This window comes from Rhipicephalus microplus, chromosome 3 (genome assembly GCF_043290135.1).
Source record: "Rhipicephalus microplus isolate Deutch F79 chromosome 3, USDA_Rmic, whole genome shotgun sequence".
NCBI classification, from domain to species: Eukaryota; Metazoa; Arthropoda; class Arachnida; order Ixodida; family Ixodidae; genus Rhipicephalus; species Rhipicephalus microplus.
Window position 1 is genome coordinate 238,773,339 of NC_134702.1, and position 7,249 is coordinate 238,780,587.

The following is a 7,249-nucleotide window of genomic DNA, read 5'->3' on the forward strand; positions in this document are numbered from 1 at the left end:
CAGACGGCGTGCGGGTAGCACCGACGAGACACGAGCCAAGAGAGCCTAGCGCAAGCGTCTTCAATGTGTCCCGCCTCCCATGTCTTCGTGTTAGTTTACTCGAGCAAACGTTACACCGAGTTTCGCTTCAAACCCTTTTTCCAGTATGCCCGATTGAACCGGGTTAATGCCTTGCGCACCTTTACTGCTTCGCATCCCGTCAGGGTTCCCTTCGGGTAGATGGTTCAAAGTTTTTTTTTCAAGTTCCTTGGCTAGCGCTCCTAGTGGTTTGCGCCAAACTTATCCGGTGCCAGACGCTGCTAAAGTTTGTCCTTGAGCGATGGGCATGGCCTTTTCAGCGGATCTCGCCGCCGCCTGATGTCGAATCGGATTCGGCGCGCTTTCGGCGTCCGGATCGCTCAGTCTGAAGGAGCCAGAACTGACACATGCTTTTTATGGCACCAGGTGAATCTGTACTCCAGGCTGGCGTCACCGTCCTGTTCTAAAATCTTGCTCTGGCTGGCACTTTCGCACCCTGTGTTTGTTCCGAGTACCTGGAATGACTGAAAAACGATGAACACAAGTGGTGCCCGAGCGCAAGCCGGAGCGAGATTCTGGCAGTACGTCAATGCCGGCTTACAGCACACATTCTGCTTTGCCACAGCCAAAACACGCTGTATTTCTACTGATTCGAAAGTAATGCTTTCCGCTGTTTGTTTCTTTCAATTGCAATAGTACGTACCTGAACAAGTTGCTTCCGCAGTCTACATTTCACGTGCTGTGGACATTCCGGAGTGTTCAAGCAAGGTTTTCTCGTTGTTTAACATGAAATCAGCACACAATTCTGGATGACGAAGAGCGAAAAACGTGCTTACAGCTGGACAAGGGTTGTGAAGTTTCGCGTTTGATTTGCGAAGCATCTGCGCGCATGCCACTGCAGGGTGTTGCTTTGCCACGATTGTCGCGCGACGACAGATGGCGTGTCGCACTCTTCAATATGGCAGCAATATCAGCACACACTGAGCTCGCTGTGTTCTGGTGTATAGAAATGGATTGATGCTGTGAGCCTCCCCTTTATAATGGGGCAGTAACATGTGCGCCAACACATTTGCAAGAAAAAAACTGAACAGAAAATTTCCTTTTATGTTGGCCTAGTGCCTCACTTACTTCGAATAGATTGATCACTATAAAGCAACCAAAAATATAATTGATGTGTTATCTCTCTGCCTTTTCAGGCTGGTCTCCTTTTCCTATCATTTAATTCTGTCATTTACCTCTACATTTCTGCCACCAGTACTCTAACCGTCTCTTACTTGCTTCCATCACGGACGTGTTCAGCTTTGCATTTTTGTCCATAAAGCCTATGTTTGTACCGCCCTTATACTAGGGTGGATATTGTCGCATTTAATCAGAATAGGTTAAATCGTTTCTTTAGAAAGAAAGAATAAAATGAGAGAAAGGCGGCGAGATTACCCAGAAATTAGAGAATCAGGTTCGCTACCCTGCACTAATGGAAGGGAAAATGGGGAACAAAGATCGCAAAGAAAGCGAATAACCGAATAGACGCGGAAAATAAAAAAAATAGAGCTTGGGTGCTATAGCCTATACAATAGACCACTACCACGCAAAACGTTCAATAAGGCCTTCCCTGATTTTCTGTGCAAAGACAAATCATGTTGCCTTTCAAGCACTGATTGTTCTGACAAAGGTATTTCATGGTGAGCTAACAGAGCAGTTAGCTGCCGTCTTTGCATGCTATAACGAGAGCAGGCACAGAGAATGCTGCATATTTCGCGCCGACGCCACCATTGCGCGGCGTACACGATTACGTGCGCATCTTTCGTTCTGTCGCGGCGGCAGCTATCGCCACTCCTCTCCCTCGCCGCTCATCTCCCTCGCTTCCCTTCCTCTCTTACGCTCATACTAAGCATAAGCCAGTTTGGCTTGACAATAAAGGACGTTCTGCTCTCTTTCTGACTGGCGTAAGCTCTGTTCTTCGGCGCGCCTTTGCGCGGCCCGCGGGATGCAACAGAGAACGTGCTCTATCGTTACATCATTGCCGCAACGACCACAAACAGCACTGTCTTTCATGCAGATTCGCAAGCCGAAAACTTTGGTGAAAGCGACACCAAGCCACAGTCGGCAAAACACCGTTGTCTCAAGACGAGAGAGTCCGGTCGGAGGCCGAAGTCGACGACACGTGTCCAGCCTATGCAGTAGCGTGTACCGTAAGCACTCAGCGTTCCACAGCGGTTTTACTTCCTCAGTGGCGATTTTTCAGATTTTCATTGCAGCCCCTGTCCTTGAGAAGGGTATAGATTCTCCTTCACCATGTTTTTGTGCTGATCGAGCAGCTGCATCAGCATGTTCGTTGACCAATATACCACAGTGACTTGGAAGCCACTGAAACGTGATTTTGTGTACATCGCCGAAGAGGGGGGGAAGCAGCTCTCTAATTTTCAGCACTAGTTGTTCATGAGGTCCCCGGCGCAAGGCGAGCATCAAACACTGTAGTGCTGCCTTGGAGTCCGCGAACACGCTCAATTTGTTGGCTTCTTGGTGTCTAATGATGTGCTACGTAATGACTGCGCTACGTAAAGCAGCAAGTTCCGCAGTTGTCGATGACGTCTGGTGGGATAACCGAATCTTCGCCGTTATCGCTTCTGCAGGAAAGATCACTCACAGCGACAACGACGTTTCCTTAGTTTTCTCACAACATGTATATTGATCTTTTTCTTTATGGAATTTCGCTTTATGACTCTGCGTTCTAAGGTAACCCGAGCTCACTTCGAACAGTTAAGCGCTTCCCATAATTATCATAAAACGCCTCGCACCTTATTTCATTCTTACCCTTTCGGTCGCTACTTAAAGCCGACTTCTTTCCCATCTCTGAGCATGCCACTCTTGCCATGCCGCGCTGGCATTTGGCAGTACTGTTGTACACTACACGAGTGTAGAGCCATCCATTGGTGCATCCGTACTTTACAGACGCTTTCGCATGTTGCCATTTTTCGCACACACTTCTATAGAGGCGACGCATAAAAAATCACAGCTTATTCATGGAGTGAATATAGATGAGTGTGGCGAATCGTCCGTCGGTGAGTCCGTCCTCCTATGCATGCGTGCGATCGCGTTTCAGAATGCAGACGGTGCGCGAGAAACACCGATGAGATGCAAGTGAAGGAAGCCGAGCGCAAGCGTCTTCAACGCGCCCGCCGCTCTGTTTCGTCCATGCCCTACCAGTGATCCACCACGTACGGCAACTCTCCAGAGAGGCATTCGTTCTCCGCGCACCTAGGCACAGCTCACACAGCAGTTAAGTGGAGAGCAGCGATACAGCGTAATCTAGAACGTCCTCATTCAACTACAGTTTGTATGTATGTATGTATGTATGTATGTATGTATGTATGTATGTATGTATGTATGTATGTATGTATGTATGTATGTATGTATGTATGTATGTATGTATGTATGTATGTATGTATGTATGTATGTATGTATGTATGTATGTATGAATGGATGGATGGATGGATGGATGGATGGATGAATGGATATGGCTTTACCCTTTAGATCGGGCGGTGGCTAGCGCCACCAAGCCGTAATACTTAATGAACCAAAAACAAGATTAATTTTTTTGTTTAAATAGTGAGGTTGAGGATTCGTACTTTGCAGTGAAGGGTTGAATTTTCACTCGTGCCTTGACTTTAGCCACCAATCAGATAACCTCCTTCTAGTTAATTCTACCTGCTTAAAGTCTATTTTGCCCTTCCTGTCCCTAAATCCCAATGCTTTGAAATACTCTGCGCCATCATCTTGAGCTATAGAGTGAAGCCCTTTACAGAACATTATCAAGTGTTCGGCACTTTCCTCTTCCTCTCCACATGCACTGCATACCGTTCTACCCCTTCGTATTTGGCCCGATATGTCTTGGTCCGCAATACTCCCGTCCTGGCCTCAAACAGTAGAGAACTACCCCGAGTATTATCATAGATCCTTTCCTTGGCAATTTCCTGCTTGAAAGTTCGATAGATCTCCAGTGCGGACTTCTTATTCATGCCAATTCTTGCTTGCATGCTTGCTTGTTTTTTTTTTTCTTTTGTGGCTCTCCCCCACTAAGGGGGATTGGCCAAGAAGCCGGTGGTAAATACAAGTCAATACCTTTAGGTTTTCTAGACTAGGGGAATATGGTTACTGTGTTGTGACTGTGAAATTATTTTGGCGCAATGTGAAAAAAAGTGGGGGAGAGAAGTAATAGAATTTGTTGAATATCTGAGGTGTAATCGTTATATGAAAATCTCCTTAAAGTTGAATCATTGCAGTGTATCAGCTAAATAATAAGTGGTAGTGTGGTTAGTAAAATTCGAGAGCTGATCGCTGACTCAGCAAGGTAATCTTCGCGTGTTATATATGAATTCGCAGAGAGCTCCGCAGATGTTTCTGTCGCTGTGTCCCAATGAAGTGGCCCCAAAAGACAAAATATTGGGAGTATTAGGTGATATTCCTAGATTTCTGAATAAAATTTCGAAGCAGTTTTTTCTTTGATTTTTGAAACGGTGACATGTGATAAGAAAATGGTCGATATGTTCAGGTTCGTTATTCTCCACATACCGGTCTCAACTTCATTCACTTTCTTCTTAACCAACAATTCTTCATGGTTTGGCCCCCTGCTGTTTTCTAAGTATTTACCAGTCAATTTTCTGGTTCGCTTCCTCTATTTTGTATCGACATTGTTCGTGTACAAGTAGCTGAATACCTTCCTAGCCCAACGCTCCTTCCCCATTTCTCTCAATCGCTTCTCAAATTTTATCTTGCTGCTAGCTTCCCTGCCCTCACGAGATGTCCATCCCATATCACCTTGTACTTCCTGATTTGGTGTATTCCCGTGAGCTCCTAAAGCAAGCCTACCTATTCCACGTTGCTTAATTTCTAATCTTGCTTGAACTTCTGATCTCATGCACAAGACCGCATTGCCGAACGTCAGACCAGGAACCATGACTCCTTTCCATATTCCTCTCCCAATAAGATACTTATTGTAATTCCACAGTGCCCTGTTTTTCATCACCGGTGCATTTCTGTTACTTTCAGTCGTCACGTATATTTCGTGTTGCCTTAGGTGCTCGGCCCCATTGCTTATCCATATGCCCAGACATTTGTATTTATCTGTTATCTCTAGCGTGACCTCCTGTATTCTAAGCTCAGTACCTTCATTGTCATTAACCCTTTACTGCCGGTTGTCGCGAATTCGCGACATACCGAAAAAGGCCGACCAAGCAACTTACCACACGCCTACTGCCTTCAGCGCCGGCTGTCACGTCTTCGCGGTGAACGTAGCTTTCAGTACGAGACATCTAGCGCCATCTCACGTAAGGTATTCCAAGCTAGGACCCAGTGTTGTGTCCGAGTTGGCGGTGAGCGCGAAGCACGTGCAACAGCTCTCATTTCTTCGTTGTTTTCTGCCGGATTGACGTAAGTTCAATCTACTATAAATTTTTTTCGGTGTGCACGCATCCAAGAGATTGAATATGACATGTTACATCGTTTTGAAGTACGTTTTTGTTGCACAATCCTTGCTTTCGTGGTGTGTCGCGAATTCGCGACATCCGGCGTTTGCGCAAGTGGTGACTGACGGTATGATAATTTAGTTTTTCATTTCTTGACAGGAGATGGACTCCCGCTCGTTTTATGGGAAAAGGGGGCTTCGTACGCACTTGCCACCTGAAGACAAAAGTGATGACAGCTGTCTCAGTGACAGCGAAGACGACGATGTTGTTCCCTATCATCATACACAAGCTCGAGTGTCTTCATCTAGCAGTGAGGATGAAGACGAAGATGCGGTAGATGAACCAAGTGCCTCTCGAAAGCGTGCGCTGCGATGGAAAAAAACCGGTTGTCAAGAACAGTGAGAAGTACCGCCCTGGGAAAGCGCTCTTCCTGAGGCTGACACTGTACGAGCTCCTATCGAATATTTCAAGGACTTTTTTGATGACAACTTCATGGATCACATCGTTGAGCAGAGCAATGTGTTTGCGACGCAGAAAAATCCTAACAAAGGACTTGCTCTGTCTCGTGATGAGCTAGATCAATTTCTCGGCACCGTCACATTCATGTCGATCTGTCGACTTCCAAAAATTCGGCTATACTGGGCGGCCGAGTCCAGGGTCCCCACGGTGGCCGACACGATGTCACGTGATCGCTGGGAGGCAATCAGAGCAAATTTGCATTTCAACAACAATGATGACATGCCGCCACCAAATGATCCACACAAGGACCGTCTTTTCAAGGTTCGGCCAGTTATTGACTTCCTCCTGCCGAAATTTCAAGGTATCCCAAAAACACAAGCCCTGTGCGTTGACGAGCAAATGGTACCGTTCAAGGGACGCTCAAGCCTCAAGCAATACATTCCCAGCAAACCCCACAAATGGGGTTACAAAGTTTTTCTGCTGTGCGACCCACAGGGCATGGTGCACTCTTTCGAAATATACACAGGAAGGATTGATGCTGTCCCTGGGGAGCCCGACATTGGTGCCAGTGGCAATATAGTCCTCAAGTTTTCGCAAAACATTCAGCCAGGACTGAACCATCTTCTTTTCTGCGATAATTAGTTTACGTACCTGAAGCTCTTTAGCTCATTATCAAAAAAAGATGTCCACTGTCTTGGCACAGTCCGTGCTAATCGACTGCAAGGTTGTCCTCTGCCTTCTGATGCAAGCCTCAAGAAAAAGGGCCGAGGATCCTTTGAAGAATTCGAGACGGTGGTTGATGTTACAAAACTAATTGCACTCAAGTGGTACGATAACCGAGCGGTCACAACGTTGAGCACGTTCGCAGGTGCTGAACCAGTTACGTATGTTGGCAGGTGGGAACGCTCAAAAAAGATGACCGTACAGGTTGAATGCCCAAGTGCGGTCAGCATCTACAACAAGTTCATGAGAGGCGTGGACCAGCTGGATGCACTGATTGCATATTACAGAATCCATGTAAGGTTAAAAAAGTTTTACCTTAAGATTTTTTTTTCATTTTGTGGATATGGTCGTCTTTCTCGCCTGGCTGCTTTACAGACGTGACTGTGATGCAGTAGGCGTTCCTACCAAGCAGCAGATGGACCTCCTCAAGTTCAAGTTCTACATCGCTACCTGTTTGCTGAAGGAGAACAAGGACACTGCAACGAAAAAAAGGGGCAGGCCGTCCTCATCTGTGGAATCGCAGCTTGAGTGCAAGACAAAAAGAGGGCCTATGAAACCCGTGCCAGTCGCTAGTGTCCGCACGGACA